The sequence below is a fragment of the Scyliorhinus torazame genome, chromosome 1, assembly GCF_047496885.1.
Source record: "Scyliorhinus torazame isolate Kashiwa2021f chromosome 1, sScyTor2.1, whole genome shotgun sequence".
In the NCBI taxonomy this organism is placed as follows: Eukaryota; Metazoa; Chordata; class Chondrichthyes; order Carcharhiniformes; family Scyliorhinidae; genus Scyliorhinus; species Scyliorhinus torazame.
The window spans coordinates 63,224,345-63,245,313 of record NC_092707.1 but is presented as its reverse complement, the minus strand read 5'-3'; the positions used below and the strand labels follow the sequence as shown (position 1 = coordinate 63,245,313).

General features: G+C 46.8%; 1 protein-coding gene across 1 annotated transcript in view; it reads left to right on the top strand.

Annotated features, from left to right (window-relative positions):
* LOC140408502 (transmembrane protein 132C-like) overlaps positions 1–20,969 on the top strand; it is a 1,621,914-nt gene that overhangs the window by 910,547 nt on the left and 690,398 nt on the right. The window lies entirely within an intron of this gene.

Below are 20,969 nucleotides of genomic sequence, written 5' to 3'. Positions count from 1 at the left end.
AATAACTTCATTGCAGTGTTAATGTAAGCCTACGTGTGACACAAATAAACATTATTGTTAAGTTGGCACCGCTGTTGGTGGAGATGTTTGAGGAGGTGGTGGTTAAGGGGATACTGCCAAAGACAATGGGACAGGCATCATTATTGCTGAAGAAGAACAAGGACCCTGTGGGGTGTGGATCATATAGGCCAATATCGCTGTTGAATGTGGATAGCAAGATATTGGGGAAGGTGTTGGCGCTTAGGTTGGTGGAGTGATTGGGGAGGATCAGACAGGCTTCGTACAGGGCAGGCAGTTGTTAAATGTGGTGCTTTCTCCGGAAGAAGGGAGGGAGTTGGAGGGGTTGGTGGTGCTGGACTTGGAGAAGTTTGAGCATGTGAAGTAGAGCTGTTTGTTTGCGGTGTTAGAGGCCTACGTTTGTGGCACAGGTGAAATTGTTGTATAAAGATCCGATGGCCTGCGTGCACACAGATTAGATGAATTCAGGGTAGTTGCTGTTACATAGGGGAAAGAGGCAGGGGTGCCCCATGTCCTCCTTCTGTTTGCGTTGGCCATAGAGCCCTTGGATAAAATGCTGAGGTGCTCGGATAAATGGAGGGGGATAATGAGGGGGGTGGGGTGTAGAGCATAGGGTGTCCCCGTATGCTGATGATTTATTGCTGTATATCTCTAACCCGGGAACTCTTCGCTGGGGATATAATGGGACTGCTTTGGAGATTTGGGGCTTTTTCAGGCTATAAGTTAAATTTGGGAACAAGTGAGTGTTTTGTGGTGACTTCTCCAGAGGTAGGAGTTGTGGTAGGGGGGTTGCTATTTTGGGTGGCAACAACCCACTTTAAGTATTTGGGTGTGCAGGTGGCTCGGGATTGGGCCCGGCTCCATAAGTTGAACGTTACGTGTCTGGTGCGCAGGGTCAAGGCGCATCTATTGAGGTGGGACAGTCTTTCCCTATCATGGCAGGTTGGATGCAGGTGTTTAAGATGAACATTTTGCCACGGTTTTTATTTTTATTTCCGTGCTTACCGGTCTTTTTACCAAAATCATTTTTTTGTGGGGGTGGATAGGTTGCTTTTGTCATTTGTGTGGGCAAGGATTTGGAGGTTTGTACTTCTGAGAGGGTGGCAGTCGTCGGCGGGAGGGGTGGGGGGGGTGGGGGTGGCTGGCCCTTCCAAATCTGTTGTACAATTGGGTAACAAAGTGTAGAAGGTGCGGGGTTGGAAAAGGGAGATGGAGGCTTTGTAAGTGAGGATGGAGGCAGGCTCTTGCAAGGGGTTGCGGGCGCTGGCAATGGCTCCACTCCATTTGCCCCAGGGAAGTTATCAGGGAGTCCTGTGGTGGTGACCATGCTGAAAATAGGGAAGCAATTTTGATAGCACTTTAGGTTGTGGGAGGGGTCGAAGTTGATGCCGATCCAAAGGAACCATGGGTTTGACCCAGGAGAGGATGGATGCGAGGTTCTGGTGATGGAGGTGAAGGACTTGGTTTTAGAATGCCGGTTTGCAAGTATGGAGGAGTTGGGGGAGAGGTTTGGGGGCCCCTGTGGTGAGGGCAGGTGGGGGATTTTGCAAAAAAGGTTCCCCCGAACTTTCCGTTGGCACACCCCTCCTCTCTGCTCGAGGGGTGTTTAACGGTGATGGGGTTGGAGGGGAGGGTGTCATCTCGGCGATCCATGGGTGGATTGTGGAGGTGGATAAGGCGTCTTTGTGGGTGATACAGGCCAAGTGGGAGAAGGGGTTATGGTGTGAGGTGCTGAGAGGGTGAATGCCTCAACCTCGTGTGCGAGGCTGGGGTTGATACAGCTGAAGGTAATACACAGAACGCACCTGATGAGGTTGAGGATGAGCCGACTGTTTGAAGGGGTGGAGGCTATTTGTGAGCGATGTGGGAGGGGCCCAGCCAATCACATACACATGTTCTGGTCCTGCCCAAGGTTTGAGAAGCTTTGGTGGTTGTTCTTCAGCACCATGTTAATGATCTTGCATGTGGCCCATATTCGGGATGTCAGACTTGCTAGAGGTGCAGATGGGAGTGGGGGAAGATGTTTTTGCCTGCGCCTCGTTGATCGCACATGGGTGGGTTCTGTTAGGGTGGAGATCAGCTTCTCCACCCTGTGCCTCCGTTTGGCTGGGGGATTTAATGGAGTTCTTTTACTTGGAAAAGATAAAATTTGCTTTAAGAGGGGTGAGTGAGGGGTTCCATAAGAGATGGATTTTGGTTATACTACATTTCGGGGGCTAATTACCGTCAGTTGTTCTGGGGGTGGGGAAGGTAAGTTGAGGTGTTGGGGGGCAGGTTTAGGGCTGCGGTTGGGTTTATTTTGTTTTGTAATGGTATGTGTTTTAAATGTAAAAATGTTAAAATTTGAATAAAAATACTTTATAAAAAACTAAAGCAAACAAAGACTTTTGACAAAATTAGAGTAATGAAATCCTCAATATTTTCCCATTAGAGTCAATGTCGCATTTTGCAAACTTAAAAGGAAGAGTAATTCTTCTTCTGTAACATAGAGAGGAAGATAGGATCAGGAGAAGGCCAGTTAGCCCATCAAGCTTGCTCCGATGATCATGGTTCAGTGCCTTTTCCCCACAATGGATGTAGCAAGGCGGCACAGTAAGCACTGTGGCAGTGAACCAGGTTTGATTCCAGCTTTGGGTGATTGTTTATGATGAGATTACACATTCTCCCCGTGTCTGCGTGGATTTCCTCCGCGTGCTCCGGTTTCCTCAAAAGATGTGCAGGTTTGGTGGATTGGCCATGCTATCACTGCCCTTTAGTGTCCAAAGATGTGCAGGTTAGGTGGGGTTATGGGGGTAGGGTGGGGAGTGGGGCTAGGTAGGATGCTCTTTCAGAGGGCTGGTGCAGACTCGATGGGCCGAATGGCCTTCTGCACTGTAGGAATTCTTTGAATATCCGTTTACCCCTTTATGTCATTAGTATTCAGAAATCTGTCAATCTCTGTTTTAAGCATATTCAGTGACTGAGTTTCCACAGCCCTCTGGGGTAGAGAATTCCAAAGGTTCACAACCCTTTGAATAAAACAAATTCTCCTAATCCCAGTCCTAAATGTCTGCCTTCTTATTTTGAAATGTTGTCCCCCTCATTCTAGACTCCACAACCAGTGTAAACACCTTGTCTGCATCTACCCTGTCTATCCCTTTACGCAATTTGTAGGTTTCAATTAGACCATCTCTCATTCTTCAAAACTCTTTAAAATAAAAGTGATGTGCAGGTGGAGGGGTGAGGTGACTGTGCCTATAGTTTAACACATTTCCTCCTTCAATTCAAGTGGATTCATCCTAGAACCAGAGCTGCAGATAGATATATCTTCACAAAAGGTGCACCGAAAACCTTGCCTCTGATTTAAATTAGTTTGGAACAGTGTAAACTTACTCCGTGAACAGTTCTGTTACACAGTGCAGCATGGACACATTTCCAATAACTAATAGAACTCACTGGTAGCAAGATTCAACAGGGAATATCGCTGGTGTGGAGTTTTTATAACAGATAAAGGTTGTAATCTGGGAGGAGAGCTTGTTGCCGATGAACTGAAAGAGCAGTTTGGGTTTAGTGTTATAATGGATGCATTAAGCACAGTAAAGGAAGAAAAGATGTATTCCCAATTTTTTCTTATTGTCTTTGTGAGCTGCGAATAGCTCAACATGAAGAAACATCTGTGGAATTGTTCTATTCCTCTGCCGGCGGGATCAATGGCAGGCGGTGGAGAATTTGGTATGAGGATAAAAAATAGACTTCACAACGGCGTAATTCTAGTCAAATCTTCTGGTCGGGAATCCTGTTGGAGGCCGGCATGAAACCTATTTGCATGCTGATAATTAATTGCAACATAACCCTGCTCCCCATCCCGTGAAGCCAGACAGGTGGTTGATGTGGTGGGGGAGCATTTTAATGGTAGCGACCACAACATGGTTCAATTTAAGTTTGTTATGGACAAAGAAATAGACAAGTTGCAAAAAAAAGGTTTTGGATTGGCGGAAGAGTAGATTTAAACAAAATAAGGCAGGACCTGGCCAAGGCAGGCTGGAAAGAGTTACTTGTGGAGAAACCTACAGCAGAGCAGTGGAGGGCGTTCAAAGATGAAATTGGGAGGGCCAATATGTTCCCTCTAGGGTAATAGGAAGGTGGAACAAACCCAGAGAACCATGGATGACCAGAGACATTCAGGATCCGATGAGAAGGAAAAGAGAGACTTTAACAAGTATAAGAGGAGTAAGTCTGCAGAGGCATTAGTGGAGTACAGAAAGTGCAGGATGGATCTTAAGAAATCAATTAGGAGAGCAAAGAGGGGATATGAGAAAGCTTTGGCTGGTAAAGGTAGGGAAAATCCCAAGATATTCTGGAAGAGGATAACCAGAGAAAGAGTAGGGCCCATTAGGGACGATGGAAATCTGTGGGTAGAGCCAGAGGACATTGGTAGGGTGTTGTACGAATATTTCACATCTGTCTTCATCCAAGGGAATGAGGAGGTAGTTTGGAATTCGGGGAGAGAGATTATGAATTTCTTGAGCAAATTGTCATAGGGAGTCACAAGGTATTGGAGGTATTGGCGGGCATAAAAGTGGACAAATATCCAGGTCCGGATGAATTGTGTCTCAGGAAATTACCGGGGCACTGACCCAAATTCTTGATTCCTCTCTAGTCACGGGTAGGTACCAGAGGACTGGAGAACAGCTAATTTGGTCCCACTATTTAAGAAAGATTGTAGAGACAAGCCAGGGAATTACAGACCAGTGAGTCTCACGTCGGTGGTTGGGAAACTACTGGAGAAAACTTTGAAGGAGAGATTCTATTTCCACTTAGAGTGGTAAGGTTTGATCAGGGATAGTTACATGGCTTTGTCAGAGGGAGGTCATGCCTTTTTAAAAATAAATTTAGAGTACCCAATTCACCTTTTCCAATGAAGGGGCAATTTAGCGTGGCCAATCTACCTAGCCTGCACATCTTTGGGTTGTGGGGGCCCGACCCACGCAAACACGGGGAGAATGTGCAAATTCCACACGGACAGTGACCCAGAGCTGGGATCGAACCTGGAACCTCGGCGCAATGAGGCAGCAGGGCTAATCCACTGTGCCACCGTGCGCCCTAGAGGGAGGTCATGCCTAACAAATTTGATTGATTTTTATGAGCATGTAACCAAGTAGATAGATGAGGATAGCGTAGTTGTTGTAGTTTACATGGATTTCAGCAAAGCCTTTGACAAGTTCCCACATGGGAGACTTATTAAGAAGCCAAATACACATGGGGTACAGGGCGATTCGATAAGGTGGATTCATAATTGGCTGAGCAGTAGGAGATAGAGGGTGACGATAGATGACTGCTTTAGCCTGGAAGCCAGTGTCCTGTGGTGTACCACAGGGATCCATGCTGGGCCCCCTATTGTTTGTCATTTATATAAATGACATAGATGTCTATGTGGTGGGGGGAGGGGGGGGGGGGTGGTAGGATCAGAAAGTTTGGGGATGACACAAAGATTGGCTGGGTGGCTAACAGTGAGGTTGAGTGTCTTCTTGGGTTACAGGAAGATTTTTGTGAGGGCCACGAAGAATCCAGCACGAGTTTTAAGGATACAAAGTAATAACATTTATTTACAATAACATATATATATAACAGGAGCAGTAACTTCCCTTGCTGCACACTTCTTCCTGCTGGTTTCTAAACTGGCCAGCTTTATTTATACTAGGAGTTTACTAATGGTTTCTCCACCCCCCTCATTGGGGAAGCTCATACTCCCACAGGATTGTGGGATTGTCATTAGTCCCCAGCCAATGGTAAGTAGGCAGGTTATAACAAAGACATAGACAGGATGGTCAAATGGGCAGATAAGTGGCAGATGGAATGTAATCCAGAAAAGTGTGAGATGATACACTTTGGAAGGAGTAATTTAACAAGGAAATATACTCTGAAAGGTCTGACACTGGGAACTGCAGAAGAACAAAGGGACCTTGGTGTGTATGTCCATAGATCTCTGAAGGCAGAAGAGCAGGTTAATAAGGTGTGTAAAAGGCATATGGGATATGCACTTTTATCAATCGGGGCATAGATTACAAAAGCCAAGAGGTGATATTGGAGTTGTATAGAACTTTGGTGAGGCCATGGCTGGGGTACTGAGTGCAATTCTGGTCGCCATGTTATAGGAAGGATGTAATTGCACTGGAGGGGGTGCAGAGAAGATTCACCAGAATGTTGCCTGGGATGGAACATTTAAGTTATAACGAGAGGTTGGATAGGCTTGGATTGTTTTCTCTGGAGCAGAGAAGACTGAGGGATGACCTAATTGAGGTGTGCAAGATTATGAGGGGCATAGACAATGTGGATAGGGATCAGCTGTTCCCCTTAGTTGAAGGGTCAGTTACAAGGAGACACTGCTTCAAGGTGAGGGGCAGGAGGTTTACGGGGGATTTAAGGAAAAACATTTTTACCCAGAGAGTGGTGATGGTCTGGAATGCACTGCGGGGAGGGTGGTAGAGGCAGGTTGCCTCACATCCTTTAAAAAGTACCTGGATGAGCACTTTGCACATCATAACATTCAAGGCTATGGGCCAAGTGCTGGCAAGTGGAATTAGGTGGGCAGGTATGGGGCCTTTCCTGTGTCTGTGCAGACTCGATGGGCCGAAGAGCCTCTTCTGCACTGTTGTATTCGGTGATTGTTCATGACCCCTGTGAGAAAACATACCGGTCAAGAACATGGCGGACCAATGTGGCATACAAAAGCCAGGACTTAGCCGAAGAAGGGCTGTGGTTGCCTTTGGAGTTCGCGATGGAGGTCGCCAGCAAGCGTAGATCCAGCAACAGCACATCAGTGGGTGGGGAGGGGAGCATATATCAGTTAGATCTTCCAGCTTCAGCGTATTCGAGGAGGGCCATCTTTCAGAGCGTTCCTGAAGATCCATCTTCTTTCTTCAATAGTGGGTCAGTGATGTTGGGCGCCTCTTCAATATGGTACCCGGGTATAACGTTGGGATGTGGGCCATCAAGTCTGCCCTGTCACAGAAGATGGTGTGAAACCCGTGTATGCATAATGAATTACACAAGGCGTGGTTTCCCATTGGCTTCCGCTGTGGGAAATGCTCTTGCCCCTTCCATGGCCACGGGGCTTAGTCCAGGATGAGAGAATTATACCCACGGGCTAGATTTTGCTGGCATGGGATATTTCATGGCATTTCAGTCAAACCTGCTCATGTACATTTAGGTTTTTAAACAAAGTTCCTGACAAAGCTGCTGAAAGTGCGAACTGATAACGCACAGCGAGGTCAACATAGCTTCTAGAAACTTGGTGAATATTGAGTCAGGGATTGGAAGTCTCCTGCCCCTGCCGGCAGTGCACCGCTGCCCACAGATTCTCCGGCGGCGTGGGGTGGCTTCAATGGGAAATCCCATTGACAAACAGTGGTAGAAGCGAATCGCACCGCCAGCGAATGGTGCGTCGCCGAGAAACACGCCTGGCGGGAGACACGAGTATTCAGCCCAGCATATCGCCTGAACCAATGAGATTTCAGAAATAAATAGAGTAAGGTCTGAAAAAGCGGATGACTAAGAGTCAAACCATCAAAGAAGGAGAAATAAAGAGAGAGAAAAAATGATTGGATTACGAGAGAGAGAGTGAGTCAGAAAGGAAACGTAAGAAAGAAATTAAAATTTGTAATTTTAAAATCTTAAATGATTCACAACCTGAAAGAATGAATTCCCATGCTTTGAATTGTTTGCAATGGACAAGAAAACTACATCCCCAATTATGTTGTTAAAAGGGTACTTACACTGTTAATTACTGGACTTAATGTTATTTAGCAAGTTTGATGAGCACTTGCGAATTTCATGAAAATAAAAGGGAGGTTACGTGTGAAATGCCATTTTCGGGAAGCTAACAGCGAGCAGTACAAATTGAGCAGCAACTTGTGGTGTTGCACAATCCATGGGGTATCGTTCCTTGGCTGAAAATCAAAAGCCAATTTGTACATTAATAACCTGAATCGTCCAAGGAATGGCAATCATTGTCACTCTGCACCTACTTTCCTGTGCCATGCTGGAGATCTACATTTCTTTTTTTTAATATATAAATTTAGAGTACCCAATTATTCTTTTTCCAATTAAGGGGCAATTCAGCATGGCCAATCCACCGAACCTACACATCTTTGGGTTGTGGGGTTGAAACCCACGCAGACACGGGGAGAATGTGCAAGCTCAACACGGGCAGGATCGAACCCGGGTCCCCAGCACCGTAAGCAGCAATGCTAACCACTGTGCCACGTGCCGCCGAGATCTACATTTCTGGCCAAAAATTCTGATCCTGGCTTCTCCAGATATGCAGAGTTTATCTGAAATAGAATTGCTTCTCCCTAATGCTGGATCATCAGGAGAAGATAAGCCCATGCCTCTTTTTATAGGTAGAGTGGCAGATGGGTACCGTGGCAGGTGGGTGACACAGGTAGGATGGCAGGTGGGTAGGATGGTAGGTGGGATAGGCTGGCAGGGTGATGGGTGGTTGAGGTGGTAATGTGGCAGGTGGGTAGGGTGGCAGCTGGGTAGAGTGCCAGGTGTGTAGATGGGTGAGCTGGCTACGGTGGCAGGTCAATGATGTGTTGGTGGGTCGGAGGGGTTGTTAGGTTGGGTCGGTGGGGAGTCAGTGTTGGCGTCAGGCCAGATCGGGTCAGGGAGTTAGTGGGGAAACTTGCTGTTGGGGCTTCCATATGAGTGACAGGGGGTGGGGCTGAGGATTTGCTGCCTAACATTTCCTGGATAACTATCTGGGTAAGTCATTCGGAACCGTCCAGATACCCCGACTCTAACTCAGAGTGCAGCAGCAGAATTTCCCATCGGACGTTCAAAGTTCCTGGGCAATTCCCATGGAGTCAGTGTGTTGTGATTTTGAGTCATCTTCTGGGGTAGACCTGGCTGTCGATGATCTGGAGTTGTATAAACAATACTGTTGTTACAATGAAAATACTTTCATTTCATTTGCTTGTGCAATACTTTGTGAGCGTTAACACAGTCCAAGAGAGAATGGCATCTCTAACTGACAGATTTTATTCCTGCACAAATGCCCCTTGTCTGTGGCCCGAAGAGAATAAAGCACTTCTGCGATAATGCTGCTCCTGGCATGCAGCATAGGTCTTTCGCCTGAGGCAGAGTTTGGCTACTCATCAGAACCCGAAATAGTTTGAATTGAGTGGAAAAGGGTAAAACCCAACTTAACTCATTTGTAAGAAGTGCAAAATAAAACCACCAGGGTCCCAAGGCCACAAAATCTAATCAACAGGAGACAGTAAGGCAATATCTGTAGATTGCCACTCAATATTTCTGCATGATTTCACTGAAGTTGTTTTAAAGTTTTGTGCATATGTTTTTGTATGGATGGGTGTGGGTGGGTGTGTTTGTGCTTGTGCAGGTGTGTGTGTGTGTGTTTAATATGATTTTGGTGGTTATTGTTATATTTATTAATGACAGTTTCCTAACTCTGAACTGAGATGGAATGGCTGGTGCAGCTTGTGATATGAACTATATTGGCTTTTGAGAAAGATCAGAGTGTGTGCAGTGTATTAGTGTGTGCAGTGCATTAGTGTGTGCAGTGTATTAGTGTGTGCAGTATATTAGTGTGTGCAGTGTATTAGTGTGTGCAGTGCATTAGTGTGTGAAGTGTATTAGTGTGCACAGTGTACTAGTGTGTGCAGTGTGCGCAGTGTATTAGTGTGTTGCCGATTTTGATGAGCGGAATGCTATCCCACTAGTGTCACTAATAACTGTTGCCAATTCTGCACTGGAGATGCCAATAACGTTGCCCTTCTTAATATTGAGTAATATTGCTTTTCAGAGTCGCCAGGTATCAGATGATACCACCACAAGGTTTGACCGGATATTGGTCAAAGACCCAACAACCAGTCAGTTATTTCAAGTTCAATAATGGTTTATTTACACACAAGATTAACTCTCACATGCAACATAAAAACAATACAAGCTAAACTACACCTAACACTGCAACAACCTGTACTTAACTTCAGGCACCCGGCTTTGGCAGAGGAACAAGGCCTTTGTTCGGATCTGGAGTGGCTGAGTCTGGAGAAGTAACTTCAGTTCTGCTGGGCTCATCCGCCTGGTAGCGATTGTTGATCTTGAACTTGCTTCTAGTCATGGTGCTGCAGTTGGCTTCAGGTATATTCCGGGCCGAAGAGTGCCGGTGTGCCAGGGCCAAAAGAGATTGAACACATGGCGGTGTCTCTCTTTATCCTTTGTGGTTTCGTGCTCTTTTGGGCAGTCCTTCGCTTTAGACCCAATAATTCGGCAGGCTTCGATCACTGCCTTCGATTTGAGCCAATAAAGGGGCGGGTGCCTTGATGGCTGGGCGTGTACTGAGCGGTCATTGACCTTGGCTGTTTGGCTCCACTCCCTTCACCCAGGAAGCCCAATGTGTCTGGAATTGTATCTGATACCTGAGTACCAGTCCTTTGTCCTGGGGAAATGGGTCATTAGAATGCAAATCAGCTAGGGGTTTCGATACTGTCTGGTACTCTGTCAGCAAATATACATTCAGGCTCTGAGTTTGCCTGAATCCTGTATTGGCCATATTTCCCTTGAGTCTTTGTAAGTATCCATGTTTACTTTGTAAGTGGCCATCCCAGATGGCTACAGTCCGTCCTCTTGATCCTAAACGCGAAGTGTGGTGGATCACAATACTGATCCTTCATCTATTCTTTGGGGTGCCGGGTACCCTTGTTCAAGGACAGGTTCTATACTACTCTGTCCTATGTATTGGAGCATTTACCTAAGTTTTTAATCCATCACACATTCATAAATTCTAAAGGGGCACGATCAAACATTTACTCATTACACATTTAACATATTTACACAAAGGGGAACCTCTAACTGTCCTTACCTAAACTACACTTGTGCTGCTAGCTAATAACCAAAAAGAACTTATTTTACAGTACAAAAATTTTAAATGATAACAGCATCACATTCCTACTTAACTTATTACATTTACCGAAAACACAAACTTTATTCATCAGAAAGAGTTCAAAAAGAGTGTGGGGTCTTTTGAAGTCCAACAAAGGGGGCTCGGAGTGTACATATCGGGGAGCGGGAGGCTCTCCCTCGCCATTTTCGAAGTCTCAGTGTCTGAACGACGCTGCAGAGTATTGCAATAACTAATAGGGCTTCTACCGTGTATGAGAGGGAATACCATTTTACGATGTTATCGCACCATGTGGAGGTATCAATGTTTATTTCAATGTGAGGTGTGGTGTCCGAGCTAGGGGTCTCATATTGTATGCTTGTGTTTGGGGTCAGTGTGGTGTGAGTTACAGGGGCCGTCGACGTGCGCAACTGTAGTGATCCAACGATGATCATGATGGAGGTCATCAGTTCTGTCTTCCTCGTGTCTTTTGTTCTTTGTATCCTCGTATATTCCTGAGGTTGCAAGCATAATATCTGTTATTACGTTTGTTTAACATCTCGTTTGTTTGTCTGTTTCTCCTTAATATCAATTTCCCATTAGAATTGTCACCATGTGTGATTCCCTCATTTCCTTTTTTAAACCAACCATTTTGGAGACAGACATCCGAAAAGAACATTCTGGAAAAGTGCAGCTTGTGGTCGATGCGTTGTGTAATAGCAGCAAATTTTGTTTCAACCAAGTGTGTTGAACGTGTAAATAGTAGTTGGGGTTAGCGACCGAAGGGACGCCGGAAACCAAAGTTGAGTGCAGAGACTGTGGCAAAGAGCATTCTTTAAACCACACGCAAAAAAAAAGAACAGATCAGGGGAAACAAAGACCTGCCAGAGACAGTAAAGAGTTTCTAAAAAAACATTTCCAAATCAGTGATGGGAACATGGGGTGCGTATGAGTCGCGGCAGGGCAAGAATGGGTGGGATCCCCAGGTAGGGCGGTGATCAGTGCCGTTGCTCCACTATCCGAGCTTGGTTGACCGAATACATAGGGGGTCCTCAGGCAGGGTGGGGATTAGTGCCGTTACTCCACTGCCTGGGTGACCTTACACGAGCGGAATGAGTTTGTAACATATGGACTCCGAGAATGTGCAGACAAGTAATCATGACTGCATCAAGAAATTTAGCGGAAGGGCGACATTAAGTAAAACATCTGAGACCGAAAGATGAAACTGTATCAAGAAATTCAAGAAAATGAAGGCGGGCAGGCTCCATCAGAAAATAGGACACCGTAAATCTCAATTGGTTCCTTTTCCTCATCATCTGGACACCTCAGGGTTCCATTTCAGAAAGGGTGGAAAAGTGGTTACCATAACGGGAGTCAGACTCTGAGTCATCTCCATCTCCCGGTTGCCAAACTCGTGTCTGGCGTTTTCGTGCCGTGGCCGCATGGGCCGTCGGGGGTTCCAAATCATCATTCCTTGTCAACCGATAAGAGTTATTGCGGTGCCATTGTCTCTTGTCATGTGGGGCGGTAGCTGCAAAGGGCAAATTTCTATCATCGGGCGGTGGCTCTGGTTGTGGCAATGAAAGGGGGTATGAGAGGCCAAACATATCTTGGTCAGGGTTCCTGGGCCTGGAGCGACTGGGGCCTGGGTGGTTGTGCCATTGGTCATTAATTTCAAACAGGTCTGGAGCGCTGTCGCTATTGTCCGGATCAAGTTTAAGGTGGAAAGTCGTTCCTGGGGGCGGGGACAAGGTCAGGTCTGTGGACGTACTGTCCTGGCTGGGGGAGGGTCAGGCTAGGTTGTCAGTGGGCGGGGCATAATCATCTGCTATTGCCAGGGAGACGTGGTGTGGTGGCTGCACTGGGTTCCATAAACCTTAAATTGGTTGATATGAAACCATCATGACTTTCCATTTGGACAAGTTATTTTATATACCGAGGGGCTTACTTTATCTGAGATTGAGTATGGTCCTTCAAATTTAGGGGAGAGGAATGAATTGGGGTTATATAGGGAAATCATCACCTGCTGACCGACTGTATACTCTATTGGGTGTACTGTTTTATCAAAGCAGGCCTTACTCTGCTTTTTCCTAGCACCTAGTTGGACAGCTGCATTAACATTTTCCATTACCTGTTGGACTGCTTTTTCGTGGGTGAGGGCGGTGACTGTGGGGCTGGCCAAATCAAGTCCTAATAAATATTCAGTTCCTTTCATGGGTCGTCCGGTCATAAGGGTGTGGGCGGTGAAACCTGTGGAACTTGATACCGTGCTCCTAATAAACATAAGTCCAAAGGGGGAACTGTGTCCCATGTAGTGCTGTGCTGTTGCACCATTTTCCTGCTAGTCGCTTTTAGGGTTCTGTTCATACGTTCCACAATGCCGCTGGCTTGTGGGTGATAGGCAATATGGAATTTTTGTTTTATCTCCAAAATTGTCAAAACGTTCTGCATCACTATTCCTGTAAAATGAGAACCTTGGTACGATTCAATGCTGCGGGGGAGTCCCCAGCGTGTAAATATTTGCTGTTTAAAATCTTGGCTGTTTCCTTAGCCGTGTTTGTCCTGGAGGGAAATGCTTCCACCCATTTTGTGAAGGTGTCGATCACCACCAACACATATTTAAAACCATTTCTGCAGGGGGGGGAGGGGACCAATATCATCTAGCTGTAAGTTCGTCCATGGGACATAGGGCAGATGTGTCTTAACTGACCTTTCCTGGCGTATCTGTCTGGGTTGTTCTGAGCACAAATTAAACAATATTCAATGTAATGGGTGACGTCTACTTTTAAATCGGCACACCAGCACAAAGGTCTTAAGTGGGCAATGGTGGTTTCTATCCCCTGATGTCCGTGTCCATCATGAAATTGACAAATAATCTGGTTCCTGGGTGGGGACACATAAATTCCATTCTTTAGTACAATTCCGTCCTGTACCGTCAGCGTGTCCTTGAATATTTGTCGTAGGGGGCTGGGAAGTTACTGTAAAAAATTTGTTGAAGAGTGTCGTCTGCCATTTGGGTCTATGCTAAATCTTGGATATCTGTGAGACCTGGACTGAGTGTACTGGGGCACTCTCAGGGGGTTGCCAAAAGTGACCTTGTCGTGATCCTGCTTTTGCTAGGGCATCTGCTTTTACGTTACCGGGTGGGGATGAACGATGGTGGCTTCTAACCTTTATTATGCCAATTTTGCAGTCTAGCTGTTTCCAAAATGTGCTTCAGTAATGACGCTGAGGGTAGGGGTGAATCCTCTAGATTCCCACAGGGGCAGGAATTCCATCAAACTGTTGCAGACATATAAACTGTCCGAATATATACCTGCGAGGGTCGGGAAAAAATCTGGGTGCTGCACTATGTATGCGATGGCTGCTAACTCGGCTGCCTGTGATCCTAAATGTCCTGGTAATTTCAGTGATATCTCCTCTAATGCGCGTCCCTGCGCGTCCTCCACATATATGCCACATCCTGTAATACTTTTTCCATTATCAATGGTGGAGGAGCCATCTACGTAAATTTTTAAAGATTTATCTGTGGGCTGGGTTCTCTGCGGTCTGATGCTTGCTTTTGTGGGTAGCGATTTAGGAATAAAGGGTCCTGTGTTGTGCCTGGCTGCGATGATTTCACACTCATGTGGGGTTCCTGCATGCTGCAAATTATCTGCTAAAAATGTGTGTCTTTGTCCTCTTTACTGTGATGTCCCTTCCTTGTAAGAGTAGGGTCCAGCGCGCTGCTCTCATCTGGCTCACTGAACCATCCTTTAACCTACCATCTAGCAGTAGTTGGGTTGGGGTGTGCTCGTTTAAAATCGTTATGGGGTTGAGGCCTGTGATGTATGCGAAGTACTGAACAGCCCAAAAAACTGCAAGCAAGTGCCTCTCCCAGGCTGAAAATCCTTGCTCCACGGGGTCCAAAACTCGTGAGGCATAGGCTACGGGTCCTAAACGTTTGTGCCTTTCTTGGGGTAGTACGGCCGATAGGGTTCAGACGCTGGTCGCTACTTCTATGGCGTTTGGTGAGTGGAGGTCTGGGGCGGGATTCTCCGAAATGGAGGCAGAGTGTTCGCGCCGTCGAGGTTCACGACGGCACAAAACGGCCCCTATCCCGACCGATTCAGGGCCCGATAATGGGCTAGGAGCGGCGCCACGTCAGTTACGCGCGCCAGGCCATGGCGCCGCGTAAAGGCGGCGGCGCATACATCACGCGGCCGGCGCCGCATAACTGGCGTCACCCGCGAATGCGTGGTTGCCATCCTCTCCGAGTCCGCCCCGCAAGAAGTTGTCTGACGGATCTTCCGGGGCTGCGGAAGAACATAGAACATTACAGCGCAGTACAGGCCCTTCGGCCCTCGATGTTGCGCCGACCTGTGAAACCACTCTAAAGCCCATTTACACTATTCCCTTATCGTCAATATGTCTATCAAATGACCATTTGAATACCCTTAGTGTTGGCGAGTAAAGGAGGTCCTCCTTCAGAGAGGATGGCCCGACGATCAGTGGGCACCGATCGCGGGCCAGACCCCATTTGAGGTCCCCCCCCCGGTGCAGGATCCCCCCTCACCCCCCCCGCAGGCCGCCCCCCCCCCCAGTGTGCCCGCGCTGTTCCCGCCGGCAGCGACCAGGTGTGGACGGTGCCGGGGCGAACCCGCCGTTTTGGGCAGGCCGCTCTGCCCATCCGGGCCTGAGAATAGCAGGGGTGCCGGAGAATCGCCATTTTGAGTGTCTCGGGCGATTCTCCAGCCTGCGCCGCGCGGAACTTGACGGGGCCGTTCTCGCCGCTTGGATGAATCGCGGGAGGGTGTCGGACCAGCGTCGCGGGAAAATTTGGCGCGGGAGCGGAGAATCGCGCCCCTGGTACCTGCAAAGCGGACCACCATCATACTTGTGCCAAAGAAGAACCAGGCAACGTGCCTCAATGACTACTGTTCGGGCGCCTTGACATCTATTATTATGAAGTGCTTCGAGAGGTTTGTCATGAGACACATCAACTCCATATTCCCAGAATACATTGATCCACTGCAGTTCACATATTGTCACAACCGATGCACAGCAGACACCATCTCCCTGGTCCTACTTTCATCCCTCGAGCACCTTGACAACAATGACTCCTACGGCAGACTCCCATTCATTAATTACATCTCTGCCTTCAACACCATAATCCCACTCAAGCTCATCTCAAAACTCCAAAACCTAGGACTTGCTGCTCCCTCTGCAACAGGATTCCCGACTTCCTGGCTCCCAGACCACAATCAGCAAATATAAACAACAACACCTCCTCCATATTAGTCCTCAATACTTAGCCCCCTACTGTACTCCCTATACACATACAACTAGCAGTCACACTATCTGCATGTATCTTAACCCAGGTTTTTAATCACATTGCTGCAAAAAAGATAAAATATAAAATATAATAATTTCTTACATTAATCACACTGAGTATTTTTTTAAAATCGTTTTTAGATTTCTAGCATCTGCAGTATTTTGCTCAAGGTTTAGAGAAGACCTGATAGAGTGTGAGCAGGGTAGATGTGCAGCAAATGGCTGGATTTTCATCTTTGAGATAGGTCTGGGTAGCGGGAGTTGGGAAATTTCCCAGCTTCGCGCAGCTGCTTCAAGAGAAAGTGCCACCTACTACGGGATTTTCGATCCAGGGGCAATGGGGATGGCTGCTTATAGGAGTCAGACCCGCTGCCCCTGGAAAGTGTTCGGAGGCTGTCACAGGGGCTGCTTCGTGCAGAGGGGGTTGTTTAAAGGGTTTGCCTTGGTGCTCTGGACCCTCATCTCAGTTGTAATAAAACCAATAACGTCCTCTGGCCATCACTTTTCATACTCCCTTATCTCCCAAATGTACCTCTCCATTAATTCCCATAGCCCCTCATATCCTCCTTGCCAACTTTGGCACTTCCATGCCAATTCACCCATTATACACTCCAGATAGAACTACTGAACCCTAGAGTGGCAATACACCACCTTCAGATACCATGCCCTCAGAGGGTGTTGGCGACCACAGACTTACATTTGATTGGTGGATGATTATGCTTGGTAAAATACGGTTGTGATTTGCCATTGCTTTCTGCAGTCTGGCTGACCAGGAAATTCTCCACTTTTACCACCTGAAAATGAGTGTATTGGGAAGATTTACAGGCTGATAATCAACCATTTTGGCCATGTTATGAATGCAGCTTCCATGGATATCAAGTCCTGAAGTGGTGCTTGAACCTGGATCTTCTGGCCCAGCGATAGGGACACTAATGCCACAAGAGCTTCCCAAGTGACCATAGAATGTGTTTTAAAAAATCTTTTTCGGGAAAAAAAGTCAATCATTCATAACTTTCCACTTTCTTAAAAAAACTCATTTCATTTCAACCCAATAAAAGTATCAATCATCCAGGTCCTTTAATCTATCAAGGAGAATTTCAAGCACTTGAAACATCCTTATCTTGACCAGAGTTTTCCAGCCATTCCCACCAGCAGGATCTCCTGATCCCGCCGAAGCACCCCCCCCCCCCCCCGCTGCAGCAATGGGTGCATTCAATGGGAAACCCCATTGACAATGATGGCACCAGAAGATCCCACCACTGGCCAGTGGCAGGCCGTCTCCACCACAGCAAAACAAGCGACGGTTGCACAGAAAATCCCACCTCCTGTGTTTACTCTGAGGATGCAGCTGTTTTTGCAATCTAAAGGAAGGCTGGGCATCCGGCCAAGCCTCAGTATGCAGGACCATGTAAGGGTGAGTGGTGGCTCATAGATTGGCATGGGGGTTAGGAGGGGCTAATGGTTGGAGGGGCATATATTGAGATGGACGTTTTGCGGGAGCCATTGGGGCAGGTGGAGGGCTATTGTTCGGCATAGATGGTATAAGGTGCCATGATGATGTGGAGAGGTTCAATGGGGCATACCTTGGCATGGTAAGGAGGAATGAGGAGAACCTTCTGAACTTACCTTCATCCAGACTATGGTTCATAACACCTCTGAGGTACTGTGAAGTACTGGCCCAACTCCATGAACATTGTGGAAGACTAGGGCGTGCCCCAACAATGGAGCCGGCCAGATCGGGAATGCCGTATGCATGCTCGTAACACACACAAACTTGCACCCTGAACCCGCACTGGTGAAAATCAGAAACCCCGCGAATGGGAGCAGGAATCCTGGAATCGGGTCATTTTTACATCTCCCGCTGATTCTTCCCAACTCCATGAAAGCAAACAAAGAAAATTACAGCACAGGAACTGGCCCTTCGGCCCTCCCAGCCTTCGCCGATCCAGATCCTTTATCTAAACCTGTCTTCTATTTTCCAAGGATCTACTTCCCTCTGTTCCCCGCCCATTCATATATCTGTCTAGATGCACCTTAAATGATGCTATCGTGCCTGCCTCGACCACCTCCGCTGGCAAAGCATTCCAGGCACCCACCACCCTCTGCGTAAAAAACTTTCCACGCACATCTCCCTTAAACTTTCCCCCTCTCACCTTCAAATCGTGACCCCTTGTAATTGACACCCCCAATCTTGGAAACAGCTTGTTGCTATCCATACTGTCCATACCTCTCATAATTTTGTAGACCTCAATCAGGTCCCCCCTCAACCTCCGTCTTTCCAACAAAAACGATCCTCATCTACTCAACCTTTTTTCATAGCTAGCACCCTCCATACCAGGCAACATCCTGATGAACCTCCTCCGCACCCTCTCCAAAGCATCCACATCCTTCTGGTAATGTGGCGACCAGAACTGCAGGCAGTATTCCAAATGTGGCCTAACCAAAGCCCTATACAACTGTAACATGACCTGCCGACTCTTGTACTCAATACCCCGTCTGATGAAGGCAAGCATGCTGTATGCCTTCTTGACCACTCTAATGACCTGCGTTGCCACCTTCAGGGTACAATGGACCTGAACTCCCAGATCTCTCTGTACATCAATTTTCCCCAGGACTCTTCCATTGACCGTATAGTCCGCTCTTGAATTAGATCTTCCAAAATGCATCACCTCGCATTTGCCTGGATTGAACTCCATCTGCCATTTCTCTGCCCAACTCTCCAATCTATCTATATTTTGCTGTATTCTCTGACAGTCCTCCTCGCTATCTGCAACTCCACCAATTTTAGTATCATCTGCAAACTTGCTAATCAGACCACCTATACCTTCGTCCAGATCATTTATGTATATCACAAACAACAGTGGTCCGAGCACGGATCCCTGTGGAACACCACTAGTCACCTTTCTCCATTTTGAGACACTCCCTTCCACCACTACTCTCTGTCTCCTGTTACCCAGCCAATTCTTTATCCATCTAGCTAGTACACCCTGAACCCCATACGACTTCACTTTTTCCATCAACCTGCCATGGGAAACTTTATCAAATGCCTTACTGAAGTCCATGTATATGACATCTACAGCCCTACCCTCATCAATTAACTTTGTCACTTCCTCAAAGAATTCTATTAGGTTTGTAAAACATGACCTTCCCTGCACAAAACCATGCTGCCTATCACTGATAAGTCTATTTTCTTCCAAATGTGAATAGATCCTATCCCTCAGTATCTTCTCCAACAGTTTGCCTACCACTGACGTCAAGCTCACAGGTCTATAATTCCCTGGATTATCCCTGCTACCCTTCTTAAACAAAGGGACAACATTAGCAATTCTCCAGTCCTCCGGGAACTCACCCGTGCTCAAGGATGCTGCAAAGATATCTGTTAAGGCCCCACCTATTTTGTCCCTCGCTTCCCTCAGTAAACTGGGATAGATCCCATCCGGACCTGGGGTCGTGTCCACCTTAATGCCTTTTAGAATACCCAAAACTTCCCCCTTCCTTATGCCGACTTGACCTCGAGTATTTAAACATCAATCCCTAGCCTCAACATCTGTCATGTCCCTCTCCTTGGTGAATACCGATGCAAAGTACTCATTAAGAATCTCACCCAATTCCTCTGACTCCACGCATAAATTCCCTCTTTTGTCTTTGAGTGGGCCAATCCTTTCTCTAGTTACCCTCTTGCTCCTTATATACGAATAAAAGGCTTTGGGATTTTCCTTAACCTTGTTAGCCAAAGATATTTCATGACCCCTTTTAGCCCTCTTTATTGCGCGTTTGAGATTTGTCCTACTTACCCGATATCCCTCCAAAGCTTCATCACTTTTAAGTCGCCTAGATCTTATGTATGCTTCCTTTTTCATTTTAGCTAATCTCACAATTCCACACATCATCCATGGTTCCCTAATCTTGCCATTTCTGTCCCTCATTTTCACAGGGACATGTCTGTCCTGCGCTCTAATCAACCTTTCCTTGAAAGACTCCCACATTTCAAATGTGGATTTACCCTTAAACAGCTGCTCCCAATCCACATTCCTTAGCTCCTGCCGAATTTTGTTATACTTGGCCTTTCCCCAAATTAGCACTCTTCCTTTAGGACTACTCTTGTCTTTGTCCATGAGTATTCTAAAATTTACGGAATTGTGATCACAAAGTAATCACCGACTGAAACTTCAACCACCTGGCCGGGATCATTCTCCAATACCAGGTCCAGTGTGGCCCCTTCCCGAGTTGGACTATTTACATACTGCTCTAAAAAACTCTCCTGGATGCTCCTTACAAATTCTGCTCCATCTATGTCTCCAATACTACATGAGTCCCATTCAATGTTGGGGAAGTTAAAATCTCCCATCATGACCACCCTATTGCTCCTCCATTTTTCTATAATCTGTCTACATATTTGTACCTCTACTTCACGCTCGCTTTTGGGAAGCCTGTAGTAAAGTCCCAACAATGTTACTGCTCCCTTCCTATTTCTTAGCTCTACCCATATTGCCTCAGTGCTCAAATCCACCATCGTGCCCTCCTTAATCACAGCTGTGATATCATCACTGACCAGTAATCCAACTCCACCCCTTTTACCTCCCTCTCTATCCCTCCTAAAGCATCTATACCCTGCGATATTTAGTTGCCAGTCTTGTCCTTCCCTCAATCAAGTCTCAGTAATACCAATAACATCATATTCCAGGTACTAATCCAAGCCCTAAGTTCATCTGCCTTACCTGCTACACTTCTCGCATTGAAACAAATGCACCTCAGA